The 16,792-nt window shown below is 43.1% G+C and overlaps 1 long non-coding RNA gene across 3 annotated transcripts in view; it reads right to left on the reverse strand.

Moving 5' to 3' along the window:
- Nucleotides 1-328: 328 nt before the first annotated feature.
- Nucleotides 329-16,792, reverse strand: part of LOC121829992 (uncharacterized) — a 59,508-nt gene continuing 43,044 nt past the window's right edge. For 2 of the 3 annotated variants that reach the window (XR_013042924.1, XR_013042927.1), the window contains exons 3-6: nucleotides 16,589-16,700; nucleotides 16,051-16,176; nucleotides 11,017-11,987; nucleotides 329-1,322 (exon numbers count right to left, since the gene is read on the reverse strand). This is a non-coding gene — a long non-coding RNA (uncharacterized LOC121829992). The remainder of the gene's footprint in view (nucleotides 1,323-11,016; nucleotides 11,988-16,050; nucleotides 16,177-16,588; nucleotides 16,701-16,792) is intronic. The other variant, XR_013042926.1, reaches the window with a different exon arrangement.

Raw genomic sequence — 16,792 nt, forward strand, 5'->3', positions numbered from 1 at the left:
CCTGTCTCACCCTCCTATGTTAATCTTCATGACTGACTCCAAGTGTCACCCCATGGGTGTTGGTGTCTCTGAGATGTATAGATGCTGGCAGTCCAAATGACCCTGCTTACAATGAGAAGTGCTTGGATGCCCTTTAAGATTGCCTTCCCTCTGACTCCTATAGAACACAGTCGTTGACATCTCCATAGACCCTGACTCCTCCTCTCTAGAGTTCCCATTGCAAGATACCTAAAATTATTTGGTGACATGTCTGTTTTTTCACTCCCAGTAGGCTGTGCATTCCTGAAAGGGCTGAATCACTTTTATAATCCAGTCACCATTACTTGGCATTTTTTTGTTTATTTTTCATGTTAATTTTTTTTCTTCTTCCCTTTCTCCTCCCATCTCCACCTCTCTCTCTCTCTCTCTCTCTCTCTCTCTCTCTCTCTCTCTTACACACACACACACACACACACACACACACACACACACACACACACACCTGTCTCTCTTTTCATAATACAAGACACACCTGTCTCTCTTTTCATAATACAGGATCTCACTATTCAGTACAGGCTAGCCTTGAACTTAAGACTTTTCTTCTTCAAACCCTCAAGAGCTGGGTTTGCAGTCCTGTGCCACCAGACCTGGTCAAACATTTTTAGTGTTTGGATTATTCTCTTGCCTTCTGATAGTCATGTAGGCATCTGAAAGCCTGAGGCATTTGGTTTTACTAACACCATTTCTGGAATGCAGGAGCTGCAATCCACCTGCTAGTTTCTGCTTGTTTGGACTTGCCTTGCACCTTGCACTCTGCCTGGAGCAAGCTCAGTTGAGACGCTGAAATGGCCGGAAGATGATGGCTCATGATGATGTCTTGTAATTCCCTCTGACACGTCCTCCCTCCAAGCCCCACCAGAGTGTTGCTCCCATCTCCACAAGGTGGGCTTTCTTTCCAGTGCTGAGCCCCTTCTAGTGTGGCTGTTTTCTTGCATTTGTTTGGCCTAGGACTGTGACCACGCTGGGTTCACGACATTTGTTCTTGAGTACAATTCAGAGATCTTTCTCCAGCAAAAATCTTCCATTCATAGAAGCCGCTGACTGAAAGATCATGGGCCAACTTGAATTTTTATTAAGAACCAGTTCTTGCCCGGGGGCATTCTGATCCTACACACTCCACAGAATAACCATGGCTTATTGTTTCCAAAAGGGGCCGGCAGGGTTTGTCAGGGACTGAGTGGACTTGCAGCTGGCTAAAAAGGCTGTCATCTCTGCGGTCATGTGTCTCCTCTGGAAAAGTGGAACTCTGGAGAGTGATAGATGAGTACAGCTTAAGATCAAGCCTTGGGGACAAAAAAACACAACACATTGGAAAATGTCTGGCAAACACTGTCCCACAAAGAATGTTCTGGAATGGGCAGGTCCGCATATGCTCTGCAAGGGCCCTCCTGGCAGCCATCTGTGGTTAACAAGCATGCTTCTCACTGACCGTCTGCTTTTGGCTCCTTTTCAGCCTTAAATAAATAAAGATGATTTATCATGTGAGACCAGGGAGTCTGCCTTTGTAAAATGTAAGTTTAGCACACTGGAAATCCAATGAGTGAGGGGGTGTCTGGAAAGCGAAGCGAGTCCTGCCTGCCATCATTGTCAGAGAGTCTCCTCTTGTACTTTGTTCTCCAACAGGTCTCTGGAAACAAAGGCCTCCCTTCCACTTCCTCTGAAACGCTGCTGAGAGCAGGGTTGTTCTGCATACATGGTGATGGTTAAGCCCGAGCTGTTGGAATGCAGTGACTCTTCTTGCAATGACCCCTGTCTTGTGTGTGTGTGTGTGTGTGTGTGTGTGTGTGTGTGTGTGTGTGTGTGTGTGTGTATTGTGTGTGTGTGCCTGTGTGATGAAGTCCCCTGTCTTTTGTGTGTGTGTGTGTGTGTGTGTAGTGTGTATGTGCCTGTGTGATGAAGACCCCTGTCTTGTGTGTGTGTGTATTGCATATTGTGTGTTTATTGTGTGTGTGTGTGCCTGTGTGATGAAGATAAGAGTTTCCTCTGAGCCAGCCCTATCCAAAAGCACCTGCCACCACTTCACTTCAGTGAAAGAAACAGTCTATAATATGTCCTATCCAATACTGTAGCCACCACCACCATGCTATTGGGCCCTTGATATGTGGCTCATGTGGTAGAGGGAGTGACTTTTATCTACATTGAAATTCTGTGAGTTGTAACAGAAGTAGCCACATGTGGCAGTGGCTGTTGTGTGGACAACGCCACTATAGACCATTCTGCTGTTTGTGGTTTCTCTGTCTTCATTGCCCACACATGCTCTCTTCTCTATTCAACCAAAGTTCCCCAGGCAGCCTCAATGTATGCTGAAAAGCTTACAGTTACCAAAATTACAGAGTCACATTGCCCAGAGCTTAACAGTCTTGTAGAGCAAATGAGGGTTCTGGTGCAGTGTGGAAGTTCAGTAATGAGCTCATGCAAAGGAATATTCTAGAAATTAGGTCAAGTCCTATGTCCCAAGGGCATCTGTAATGGCTTCCAAAAGAGGTGAGATTTAGTGATGTTTTCTGAAATTCTGGACCTTTATCTATTTTTCAGAAGAGACTAGACTTGGGCCTCAAGCTCGAGTGAGCCCCAGCTTTCCTCACTGATGTGACTTTTCACCAGGTCTTGGCAACAACCTAAGAAAGATCTGTCTCTGCTTTGGTATCATTAAACATCCATTAATCAGCCAATCACCAGGCAATAGATCAGTTAATCAAATCAAGCCAACAGAAAATATGTTTACAAGGATATATCAACATGCCCACACACCCACGACAGTCATCTAGTCCAATGACTTTTTAAGGGAACTAAGACATAGAGCAAAGCAGTGCAGGTGAGTTTGCAGCCCAGCCCCCCTCCCTCAGGAGGCTGTGAGCAAAAGAGTCAAAGATTGGAAACAAGCGCTGCCTGAAGACAGTTCTAACGAAATTTGAATTAGATTTATCCATGTTTTATTGTGTGTGCCGGTGTTTGTCTGCATGCATGTATGTGCTCCACTTGCACATCTGTCACCCTCAGATGTCAGAAAAGGGTTCCGGACACCCCGGAACTGGAATTACAGAAGGCTGTGAGCCACCAAATGGGTGCTGGCATTTGACCCAAGCCCTTTGGATGAGCAGTTGGTGCTCTTAACTGCTGAGGTATCTCTCCAGCCTCAAGACAAATTTTTTGTCTCTCCTTCTTGATTTGAACTGTATTTAAAAAGCACAGCTTAAAACAATAGGCATCTGGGCTGCCAAGGTTAGAGAGTGTTTGGTACAGACATTAAATGTGGGATTGTGTTTGTGTATTACCAGGGGTTCACATTTTCCAGGGAAGACAGACATTGTTGCCCAAACTGGTATCGACTTAACAGTTAAGGCTATCGAGCGCTTCAGTTGAAGCAGAAGAGAGGGTTCCTGTCACCCCTCAACCTTCATCCAGGAACACCTCCCTTCTGCACCATCATCAGCCAAGGATCCATGGAATCTCAGCTCCCTCTTTGCCTTCTACTAATCTTAGAGCATATGCTCATCAGAACCTCTACTTTCGCTCGCCTTATCTTAGATAACTCTAGTGATTCCAGCAGTGGATAATAAATAATGGAATAAACAAAATGGAATAAAGAATGCAAAAAGGACTAGAAGGCCATCATTCTTAGAGGACACAATAGCAGACCGTAACAGATACCAGATAAACACATGCAAAGAGAGTCATGAAATCCTATAAGGAAAAACTGGGAGGAAATAAAAAAAAAGAGTACCATATATTTTTGTTTTTTTTTGTGAAATATCTTAAATAGACACTTGACTATATATAATATATTAAGAAGATACAAAACAAAATAATGAGGAAACTCAGCTTAAGAAATACAGAATCTGCTTGGAAGGCAGAGGCAGATGGATCTCTGAGTTTGAGGGCAGCCTCATTTATAGAGGGAGTTCCAGAACAGCTGGGACTGCACAGTAAAACCCTGTCTTGAACCCCCACCCCAAAGGAGGAGGAGAAGAGAAGAGAAATACAGAATCTTTAGAAAGAAAACAATATAAATAAACATTTATATTTTCGTTTGGTTTCTGCTGCTGTGATAAACACCACCACCTAAAGCGATGGGGAGGAAAAGGTTTATTTACTTCATCATACACTTCCAGGTAACAGTTCATCACAGCTGGAAGTGAAGCAGAAACTGAAGCAGAGACCAGGAATGCAATGCTACTCACTGGCTTCTTCCTTCTGGCTTATTCAGATGCCTTGGTTATATAACCCAGGTCCATTTGCCTGTGTATAGAACCCTCTTACGTCAATTAACAGTTAAGAAAATGCCCTATGGGCATGCCCACAGGCCAGTCTGGTAGAGACAATTCCTCAGTTGAGATTCCTTCTTCCTAGATATGTATGTCTAGCTCAGTGCCAAGTTGACAGTCATATGACAAATATAAACATCTCATGCCTTATATTTGAAAGCTAAAAGTTATTGTAAGACAACTATTCTCTGCAAAGCATGGTATAGAATCACTATGGTCACAATAAAAAATGAGTTATCTTTTTTAAAATATTAAAAATAATTCAACATTTTATTTTAAAAAACAAAAAAGAAGCATTTACAATAAAGCTTTTAAAAATTTAATATCTATAATATGTTTAGGAATGTTCAAAAAAAAAGTATAGTTCTTTAAAATAGAAAGAAAAGCCCAGAAATAGACTCAGTTAAATATAGAGTGCAATATTTCACATGGTACCAAGAAAACAATATTAATGGTTTGGTAAGTGTTGCCAGGATACCTAGAGAGGAGAAGTGGACAAGCCCATTCATGCAATGCTCTGTCTGCTCCTGACACCACGACCACAGGGCTTTGACGTATGTGTATCTCTTCATGGCTCACCATTGTGGATAGGAGAGACAGGCCCAAGGACTACATTCACAGTGTGAAATCATGGGTGCTGTAGTGGGAGCTCTAAGGACACTTAGGAGAGGACTCATGCCAGGCTAGGGGGGTCAGGAGGAGAAAGGACTCAGATAAGGAGAGCCCTGGGCTGACACAGCAAAGTACTTCCTAGTTTCTAAATTTCTGATGAATGTCGAGGTTTCCTTCATACTTGATTATATCATTTTTAATTTTTTAACATTTATTTATTTTGTGTGTTGGGTGTTGTGGGATATTTGCACGCTGTGTGAAGATGTATTGCTCTGATTGTTGTAATAAAAAGCTGAGTGATCGATAGCTAGGCAGGAGGTATAGGCAGCACTTCTGGGCAGAGAGAGGAAGTAGGAGGAGATAATCAAGGTGTGCAGGAGATGCCAGGATACACAAAAAAGAACAGGAGGCACAAGATGGAAGAGAAGTAATGCCATGTGATAGAACATAGATTAATAAAATGGGTTAATTTAAGTTATAAGAGCTAGTTGCGACAAGCCTAAGCTAAAGACTGGCTTTAATAATTAATAAGAAGTCATTATTTGGGAGCTGGCTGGAGGGACAGAAAAGGATTCGTTACATATGGCATCCAATGTGGAGGCTTGAATATCCAGACATAGGGCCTGAGAAAGCTAAGGGAGTTTTGGACAGGAGCCAGATGTGGCTTCCTAGTCTTGCAGTCTCTCAGGTGGGCTGGTGCTCAGCATACAGTCTGCCTGTGGACTTGAGCCAGCTGCCAGTGCCATGCGCTTAGCTGAGGTGTGTGGCAGCTGACATGGCAGTTTAAACTTTGTTTCACACAGCCAAAGAATGCTACAGGTGCTTAGTGAAGCCAGGTCCTGACACAGAAAACCTCTAAAGAAGGATAGCATGTTTAAAAATGTGCAGTGGTGGTGCACACCTTTAATCCCAGCACTTGGGAGGCAGAAGCAGGTGGATCTCTGTGAGTTTGAGACAGCCTGGTCTACAAAGTGAGTTACAGGACAGCTAGGACTGTTACACAGAAAAACCCTGTCTTGAAAAAAAAAAAATGTACTTAGACGTTGAAGAAAGAAAAGGAAATGGGCATAGTCATAGGAAAAGATAGTTTAAAAATAATAAAGTGAAGTCTTTAAAGAAAGAGTAAAGTAACACACACACACACACACACACACACACACACACACACACACACACATATATGCCACATAATGATGGGAAATACACAGTATGTCTGGATCCTATATGGTATTTTGTTGACTTTGAAGTTTTTAAATGTTAATGTACAAAAAACTGCTGCTGAGAGACATTGGATTATGAAAACTACTAAACTAATTTAACCTACGTAGTTTAAGAATGTCTTAACTTAAAAAATGGAAGTCAGAAAATATGTTGTGTTAGTGCAGAGGTTATTTCTTTGTTTCCACAGGAAACAAAAAGTTATAGTTCTCTTCAAAATTAATAAAGATCAGATTTGATTGGGGGAGACTTCCTGAAAATCTTATCTGCAGACATAAAAAAAGAAATCAAGAAAGACTACAGGACAGGTGATGTATATGCTTATCCCTCTACAATGGGAATAACGCTGAGGCTGGATGAGTATTACATGTCATCCTTTCATATGGCAAAAGCAGAGGTTTGGTTATACAGTTCTAACAGACTATAAAGTTAACAAATTCATTTTACCTTTTCAAATATAAAACAAAAAATCATCTTTAGCTGACTTGTACACACTGCACATTCCATACTTCTGTTAATACAGATATATATGTTACCTTTAAAAGTTGGTGTGTTTTCAGAAAAAAAGGACCAGATATCAGTGAAGACAAGCAGCCCAGGTGATCCAGCCTCTCAGAATGCCTCGTTGAATTTTCCTCAAAATTTTGCATCCAAAACAACTTCAAGGCTGTTAGCTGAGATGGTCCAGCCTCACCGACTATCCAGTCAAGACTTCAGATAATGTCTACACTTTCCCATTATACAGAGACTAAAGAAAAAATAATACACTTAGCTCTCCCAGGACTTGACCATATCTCAATTTTGTCAGTGTCCCCTAAAGATGCTGTCAGCCACAGATAGCAAGAAGTATTTTTAGAATATGATGCCCATATTCCCAAGAGGTAGAGTGTGTGTTTTTGGTCATTCAATGGGTTGTGTATGCTTGTCATTGTTTAGGGGGGTTGGTTACATGTTGTTATTGGTAATAGTCAGGAAAAAACCTGAACAAAGGAGATTAGATTTAGGGATCTAGTTGTAAAAAGAACAAGGAGGCATATAGAAATGATAGGATAAAAGGACAGATTATTTTTGAATCTACTTTAAAACTAAAAAAGAAACAACTAGTAGTTTCAAATATTTTACATTGGTATGGATTTTTGTACACTGATACAAATTTATGGTTATTTTTGTTATATACTGAATATATGTTTCTATTCTTGTTTAAGGTATTGCACCTATGCAGCTCATTTAAAAATGTAATATAAAGTTCTAGTCCTTGAAAGCTATTTAGGATAATTAAGAAATATAGGTTAGCAGTTAGTTATCTATAATAATCAACCTTGTAGTCATGTTAGATATGTTTTCAGGGTCAAACAGGAATATATTTTAAATAGATAGATGGTCTTCAAACACTTCAAAGACCTACAGAATATGGCATTTAAAATGTTTTAATAACATAAGGCTTTTCATGATAGTGAGACATGTCTACTCCTGGCAGCATCAATTTACCTCAAAAAAGGCTGATGAGCATCAAAGAACCCCCATATGGAGTTTGCTTTCACTATGGCAAAGGTAGCCAACTGGGCAAGAAACTACCCTTGCCTTGACTGCTGACAGTATGCTGTCCAAATTGGATAAGCAGAACACAAAAGAAGGTGACAATTGAATTTTGCTAAGAAAAGGTATGACAGTCCTCCAAAATTTTTCTGCTTCACAAAAATGTCTGTCAGATATTCTAGGCCTTAGGACAAAGACAGATGCCCCAATGTTGCAGAGCAACCTTGGGGTGACTGTCCAGGTAACCTGATATCTCTGTCATTTCTATAGTTTTGGAAGTTGTTTATTCTGCACTTCCTGTTTACTCAGGTAATATTATATCCTTCTTAGGTCTTTGATGGGGTTGAAGACTAGATAGTTATAGTTACAGCTTTCCTTGTTACTAAATTTTTAGAAAACAAGGAGGTATAAAGTGGCGGGGCAATGGTGGTGCACATCTTTATTCCTAGCGCTTGGGAGGCAGAGCCAGGCGGATCTCTGTGAGTTTGAGACCAGCCTGGTCTACAGAGCGAGATCCAGGACAGGCACCAAAACTACACAGAGAAACCTTGTCTTGAAAAACAAAAAACAAAAAAAGAGGTATAAAGTGTACAGGCTTGGGAAACATAAACATTTAAATCATTTATCTAAAAAGTATTTTGAGTTCTAAAACAATAGTTTTAGGATGGTAATACAATTTATGATAGAAAATGGTTTAGATATAAGATAAGATAGATAATAGAGTATTTTCTCTGAATATTCCAAATACAAATGGACTGGACATTGTGAATGTAATTCTTACCTAATAATTGTTCTTTATTGTATATAGTTTTACTGTTAGAGTTAAAAACCTTTCCTTTTTATTTAGACACAAGAGGGAAACGTTGTGGGATATTGTACCCTCTGTGAAGATATATTGCTGTGATAATTTAAAAAAAGAGCTGAATGGCCAATAGCTAGGCAGGATCTATAGGTGGGACTTCTGGGCAGAGAGAGGAAGCTGGAGGAGATAACTGAGACATGCAGGAGATGCCAGGATACACAGAGAAGAAACAGGAGGGGCAAGATGGAAGAGAGGTAACACCCCTTGATAGAACATAGATTAATATAAATGGGTTAATTTAAGTTGCAAGAGCTAGTTAGGAACGAGCCTAAGCTATAGGCCAAGCTTTCATAATTAAGAAGGAGTCTTTGCATCATTATTTGGGAGCTGGCTGGTGGGGCAGAGAAAGACTCATAACAGAGTATTTTGCTTGCAAGTATGGATGTTCACCACTTGCATGCCTATAGTGCCTATAGAGGTCAGCAAAGGACATTGGATCTCCAGGAAGAAGAATTACAGATGGCTGTGAGCCATCATGTGGGTCCTGGGAACCAAAAGGGTTCTCTTCTGGAGCATCAAGTGCTCTTAACTGCTGAGCCATCTCTCCAACCCCACAGCAAGGATCTTTAAGGAGCTGTACTCTTGCTCTCCCTTGGGCACCAGAGACCAAAGAAGACAGCAAACACATCCTGATAAAGGGGAGCCACTGTCCAGGATTTGACTCCTGGGATGACTGACATTTGTGGGGACATAAAGAGCAGAAGGAGTAGAGTCAGAGGCTGGGACACACTGAACAGTAGATTTGGGGAGCATATCATGACTACAGGAGATCTACATTCTGTGTAATGAGCCAATAAAGTGTAGAGAAATCCAACTGTGAAGGCTAGTCTGAGGCACAACCTGATTGGACTGAGAAATACCTGGGAGATCAGCAAAACACAGCTCTGGATGCATCTGTGAGGGTGTTTCCAGCTAAGGAAGGAAAGTATGGGCCGGGGCCCTGGATAGAATAAATGAGGGAAGAGGGAGGCAGCAGAGCAAATGTTCATACTCTAGCGTGAAGTCAGCCCTTTTGCTCTGCCTTCTGAAATCTCTGGAAACGTGAGCTAAAATAAATTCTGTTTTGGTAAGTGATGTTACAGTGGTGAAAAATGAACTCACCAATTCTTAAGAGGAATATGTAAGTCTTTTTATATGTAGAAGAAAGAAGGTATATTACAGAGCAATATGAAACACATGTGGAATGAGAGTGGTGTCTGAGAGAACCTTGTTATAACAAGGAATATCATGTGACCCAACTATGTCCCTCCTGGGTATATGTCTGAAAGACTCTAAGTCAATGTGACACAAAGATACCCGCATGCTCACGCTTATTGCTATGTTATTCACAATGGGCGGGACTTGGGGTTAGCCCAGATGTCCATCAAGAGATAAATAGATAAGGAAAATGTACAATGTACCCATCACTGTGGCTGCGTCCCACTATAGCTCTTTTTCTGCTGACTGATTTCCTTTTATTTCCTTTGGACAGATTCTAAGAATGGACTTGAAGTAGCAGTGTGCTCAGGTCAGCCAATACATGTTTTACAGCTTTCCACTTAGAATATGGGATTCTTTTAAAAAATTTATTGAGAGAGGGCTTTATGTAGTTCAGGCTGGCCTCAAACTTACTACATAGCTGATGATGGCTATGAATTTCTGATCCTCTCTCCTCCCTTTCCCGAGTGATGGGATCACAGGTGTGCACCATGGCACCCCGTTTATGCAGTTCTGGGGATCAAACCCAGGGTTTCATGTATGTGGTGCAAACACTCTATCAACTGAACTACACCCTCAATCCCAGAATATTACATTCTTAATGGTAAAGAACGAAGATAGTAAAAAATCTCTTCATTAAAATCTAAGTGAGCTCTACTAGAGATTATATTATAAAGGTATTGACAAGTGGGCAGATGGTTCAGCAATAAAGGCAGCTGAGACCCAAATGGTGGAAAAAGAGAGGAAACTCATAAAAGTTGTTTTCTTCCCTCCACACGTGTGCTATGGTACACACACACACACACACACACACACACACACACAGAGAGAGAGAGAGAGAGAGAGAGAGAGACAGAGACAGAGAGACAGAGAGAGAGACAGAGAGACAGAGAGACAGAGAGAGACAGAGACAGAGAGAGATACACACATAGACATACGCACACATGCACACACACAGATATACACATACAGTGATATACACACATGCACACATACACAGATACAGACACATAGAGATACACACACATACACTTAGACACAGAGAGATACACACACATAGATACACACACACAGATACACATACATGCACACACACACACACACACACACATTCACACCCACACTATAATTTAAAAAATTTTTGCAAGCATTGAATAATTTTGTTGATAGTTTTTTTCAGGATGTTAACAATTGGCATCAAACAGGAGGTGCATTTAGGAAGTATATTCATGTGTATATTACCATTACAAATACAGTACCATTACAAATCTCAGAGTTTGGACAAACCTGGCTTCCAGCCCTTTGAGTGCCTATCGCTGATGGCCATGTGGAAAATCATTTTTCCTTCTTTTCCCAGGGTCTTCGTGGGTTTCAGGAAGTTCCTGGGAGAAGCAAAGAGTAAGTAGAGACAAAATGCTTCATCCCAGTGCTTGGCACACGGTAAAGGCTCAAGGAAGGTAACTTGCCCTGTCATTCTTGCAATCGATCAAGAAACCCAGATGGTGGTGGCGGCAGGGCACTTCACACCTACTAAGTCAGGCACAACCATGCCCCTCAGTGTCCCAGAGTCTGGGAACAGCAGTACAAGACCAACCCCAGTGTCTGGAAAAATATCAAAGAACCATAGATGCGGCAGGAGACTATAGAAGCACCACACCCTTTAACCTGGACCTCCCTTTAACATCCAGGGGTCCAGGCACAGGCTTAAGTGGAGTATCATTACCATATGGTGTCTAAATAGTTGAAAGTTACATGTTAGGTTACTGCCTGTTCAGTAAGAATATGCTCAACCCTCCTGTCTTGACCAGTGTACCCTCAGATCCACCTGGAAGGTTGAGTTCATATTTAACATTCCTATGTTGGAGCTGCTAGTTCCAAGACCATTCTCTTCAGAGGCCCTAGGTCTTCCTTGCCCTGGGAACACTTGTCCACATGTCCAAACACTGAAGGTCAAGGAACAGCTGTTCCAGTTCTCGGGTCAAGTGTGCCCACTCCTAGTGCAATTGGATCTCAGGAGAGGAGACCCTGAGAGCAAAGCTGTGCAAGCTTGGAGACTAGCATTGAGTCACTGGGCAAGGACTCCTAGAGGTATGAGGTATCTGGAGAGTAGTCTGAAGAGAGGTGGTGAGTATGGAGTGTACATGTTCCTCTGGCCTGGGGGCTCCTCTTCAGGAGGGTGTTATCCAGGCTGAAGATGGCCACGTGAGCTTTTCTTGACTGACCTGAGCACATTGCTGTCCCAAGTCTCTTCTTAGAAACTGTCCAAAGGAAATGAATGGAAGTCAGTCAGCAGAATAAAGGAGCTAGAGTGGGACCCAGCCCCGGTAATTGGTACATTGCACATTTTCCTTATCCATTTATCTCCTGGTGGACATCTGGGCTAATCCCATGTCTCACCTATTGTGAACAATGTAGCAATAAGCATGAGCATGTGGGTATCTCTGTGTCACGTTGACTTAGAGTCCTCCAGATACATAGCCAGGAGGGACATAGTTGGGTCACACAGTACTTCTAGTTTTAGTCTTTTGAGAAACCTCCACACTGATTTCCACAGTGACTAGACTAATTTACATACCAGCTCAGTGGAGGATTATTGGGCCAGAAGGGTGAATCAAATCTTGTCATTTTTCATGATAATAGATGGAACTGGAGATCATGTTAAAGGAAAGGAGCCAGACTCAGAGAACACACACTGTGCACATTTCCTCCCATAGGAAAATCAAGATTAAAAAAAAAAAAAAACATAAGAAGAAGAAAAGAAGGGAAATTAGAAGGGGGCTATTTGAGAAGAGACGGGGCCAACAAGTGGGGGGAAGGGAGAAGAGAAAATAATACAGATGGTGATTCTGATCAAAATACTTTATATACATATATAAATGTCATAATTAACCTATTTAAAACTTTAATTTAGATTTAATTATTTATTTAAGGGGGCACATTGCCATGGCAAAACTATGAGGCAGTCAGAGGACAACTTGCTGTCGCTAGTTCCCTCCTTCCACCATGGAGGCCCTGGGAACTGAACTCAGGCCGTTACTTGGGGGCATGCATCTTTACCTGCTGAACCATCTCTAAGGCCCAAACCCCATTATCTTGTATAATTACTAATGGGCAATGAAAACTAGAAAAATTAACCCCTACACATTAGAAAAAGACAGCTGTCCTTTGGAATGGAGTAAAAAACGATATGAGGAGCATCACAAACATTCGGCCATGTGTTTCACGGTAACAACTCTTCATAGCTGTATAGTCTAGCAAGACTCTGAAAAGCAGACGACAGTCAATGAATAACATGTAAATGATCTTAAGAATAAAGGAAGCCGTCCATGTATTTAGTTATACAACAACGGCTGCCTAGCTTTGGACGAGGCATCGAAGATAGTGATGGTGGCGTTCTATCTGGCACCGGAAAGACCAACCTAGTGTTGGACAATATGGGCAAGCTACTCATCACTCGGGTTGATGAGTCTAACAGGCACAAAGCAGCATGGGGCACGTGTATGTGCACTTAACTTTAAGTGAACATCGACAGCCACGTGAGCCGGCTACAGGTGAGACTTGGATGGCAGACTGCCAAAGGGAGGAAGAACGGCTGGAGCAAGAGAGTGAGGCTAGCCCAGACTGCCTTCCCAAACTGTCTCCTTCTCGGGACCGAGGAGAGAGGCCGGGACTGGAGCAGCCAGCAGTACGTGGTTAGACTAGGGGGGTTGCATTTGCTTTGGGTGCTCTGGACATCTCTGCTGCATTTATTGAACATCTATGATACACTGGGCATGGTGTGTACCTAAACACAATGTTTTAATGAGCCCTCACGATGGCCTGGGTAGGGAGATGCAGCTTTCCTGAGGAGACCCTCCGGAACCTGGCCACTCTATTGAGGAGCAAAGAAATAAACCTAAGCACCCTCACCAACAACCAAAGGCCAATACATCTCTCTTTTCCCCTCGACTGTTTCCAGCGTCCATACCTTCAGGAGACCCCAATTAAAACACTATTTCCGTAGATGTGAGAGAATGGTGGCGTTTGATAGAGGTCCTGGGTGTGGCAAAGCCCCTGACAACAGAGAAAGGGAGGAGGCAGACCACAGCCTGTGAGCCAAGTCCACCGGCCGCTCGTTTTCATACAGCCCACAGTCCAAGACGTGTGACAGTTTTAAATGGCCGGGGAGAAATGTGAAAACGAGCTGAGATGCCAACTGTCAGGCCTCTGATTCAACTCACTTGGCCCACACTGTTGTCACTCAAGTGTGAATTGTCTCTGGCCACTTGTACACCCCGTAACAGCAAAGGCAGGTGGCCGCAACAGACGCCACATGGCCGGCAAAGTAGAAAATGCTCGTGCTCTAGGTTTTTAACGAAAGATTCTATTGATCCTTGACACAGGAGAAGACCACATGTCTGGCTATTTACTGTTAATGGAACCCAGCACTCATTCTGTGAACATCTCTGCCTTAGCTCCTGTTGCTAGGCCTCGCTTACATAGATTACTGCAAAGCCTACAAAACACACATTATTGATTCCCTAAGAAAACTGGATGAAGCCTTAAGCTCAAATTCTTTTTTAAAAATTTTATTTCATCTTTCACAACTTCATATAATCTATTCTGAGCATAGTAACCCCATTATTCTGTCTTATCTCCTCCCCTCCCACTGAACCCTTTCTTTTTCCAAATAAGAAGCCCTCCTTCTTCCATGTCTGTAGCATGAATCTTAAAAGGTAATTATTAATAAAAGCAAACCCAGGGCCTGGCATTGGGGTGAATGCTGGAAGATCAGAGAGACAGAACAAGCCACAGCTTCCTCACCCCGCCAGTTCCTCAGCTGATCCTGTTTCCTCAGACTGGATGCCTCTCAGCTGAACTGTGCTGCTCAAAAGCCTAAAAGCTTAACCAGTACTAGTTCCTGGTCCTCATGCCTCATATACCTTTCTGCAGATTAAAGGTTCACTTCCTGGGATTAAAGGCATGAGTCACCAAGTCTGGCTATTTCCAGTGTGGCCTTGAACTCACAGAGATCCATGCCTCCAGAAGGCTAGGATTAAAGGTGTGAGTGCCACCATTTTCTAGCCTCTGTATCTAGTGGCTGTTCTGTTCTCTGACACCAGATAAGTTTATTAGGGTGCACAATATTTTGGGGAACACAATACCACCACACATGTCCTTTTTGCACCCCACTTAATTTAATTGTGGTGATTTACATGAGCTCAAATTCTTTTTTTTAATTAAACAAATGGGGAGGTGGTATTGGAGGGATGGCTCAGTGGTTATGAACACTTGCTGCATTTTCAGAAGATGGGTGGGGGTTCAGTTCCTAGCACCCACATGTTGGGGAGTCTGATGTCCAGGCCTGCATATGGTGCACACACATACATGCAGGCAAAAAAAATGAATACACATATAAATACATTTCTAAAGAACGTTGGTTGTGGGACAGGATCTCACTACATAGCCAGGGCTTTTCTTGAACTTACTATGTAACCCAGGGTGGCCTTCTGCCAATCCTGCCTCATCCTCCTGAGCACTAGGAATACAGGTATGAATCCTCACACCCTGCTAAAATCAAACTCTTCTCTCTATTTCCTAACATGGAAGCAGGCAAGCCCCTTCAGAAATATAAGCTCTAACTAAGGAAGAATAGATTTATGGGATCCAGGGAAAGTATGATATTCTGTCTTCAACCTCCCCACTCCCTGATCTACAATTCAAACAGCACCAGGCCCGCCAAAAGTGGAGTAAAAGCGAGCTCAGCACACTTCTGGTCTCTCCTGGAGGAAAGCACAGTGCTTTCCTAAACAGCGCTGCTCTAGGGGCTAAGGACCTCTGAGTGTCCCCGCTCCAGCCACTCACTCTGTTTCCTGTGTGGTTAACTTGAAATGCTGTCTGGAATCTAGTGACCTTGCCAAGTGTGGCAAGCAGGAGGACCGGGCAGCCCACATGGTCACAGTCACCTGGACTGCCAAGACGGCTCAGGGCTCTCTTCTGTTTACCAGGAACAAGAGGTCCTTTCCTACTCACGAAAGGTCAGTATATTTACCCGAAAAGCCCGAACTCTCTAGACTTCCCAGCCTCTGTGTCTCTCAAGGCCAGGTTCATGCTCAGAGACATTCCTTAGAGGAAGGGGAAAAAGAAGCCCACACGCCCGATCTTGTTCTAGATTCCAGGCCACCTTGTACACTAGAGAGCAGAACTGGTGTCCCTCTCAATTCCACTTTAAAAAAAAAACCATGCCATTTTGAGCAATTCATGGGGTGGCCCTGAGACTCAGTTTCCACATCTATGAACCTATGTAGAATCATGAATGACATCAGCCTGCTTGAGCCTTACAGTGTTTGAAAATGCTGCCTCTTCCTCTTCCCTTCCGGTTACCCCTCCTTCTTGAAGGTTGTTCAATATACACTCTGCTTCTCTCCGTTTCTGTGTTATGTAAGCATCCAGATGAACTCCAAGTGTCTAATCAGAAGAGAAGCGCAAGAGACAGAGACACCTGGCTCGGTCAGGAAGCCATATCTTGTGTCAGGCAAACAATTCAGAGCCTCGTCAGCTCCTTGCTCTGCTTGTCTGCAGAGCTAGAGAGGTAGAAAGGGCTGGGCTAGGAGACTGAGCTGAGAGGGTGCCTGTCACCTGGAGATTAGGCAATGTCAGACTCACCTGTCCCCAGGGAACTCCAGAAGGATGAAACCAGGAAAGGCAAGGCTGGTCCGCTCCCCCACGGTGACTCCCTGGGAGTTCCTGGCCTCCTCACATCCGCCTCTCACACCACTGGCTTCCCTCTGGTTGCTGCTCTGGCCCTCCCTTCTCCTTTGCCAGCCCTTTCCTGCCCCAGGCTCTGAAGGTGGGGATCCTCTGGTTCTTGGCCGCTTACCCTTTCTCTTTCAGGGTTTCATTCTTATGAGATCATCCAGGCTCTTGCTTTTCATGCCGCTCCCAGATTTCTCACTCCAGCTGTGACACTTTTCCTATATGGCACAGAGGAACTTGGGAGCAAATGTAGGGAGAAAGGGAGTCACAAACGGAAAGAGAGAAAGTGTGCACCTATGTGTGCACATGTGTAGCTTTCAAATATTAA

The sequence above is a fragment of the Peromyscus maniculatus genome, chromosome 1 (genome assembly GCF_049852395.1).
Source record: "Peromyscus maniculatus bairdii isolate BWxNUB_F1_BW_parent chromosome 1, HU_Pman_BW_mat_3.1, whole genome shotgun sequence".
Lineage (NCBI taxonomy): Eukaryota > Metazoa > Chordata > Mammalia > Rodentia > Cricetidae > Peromyscus > Peromyscus maniculatus.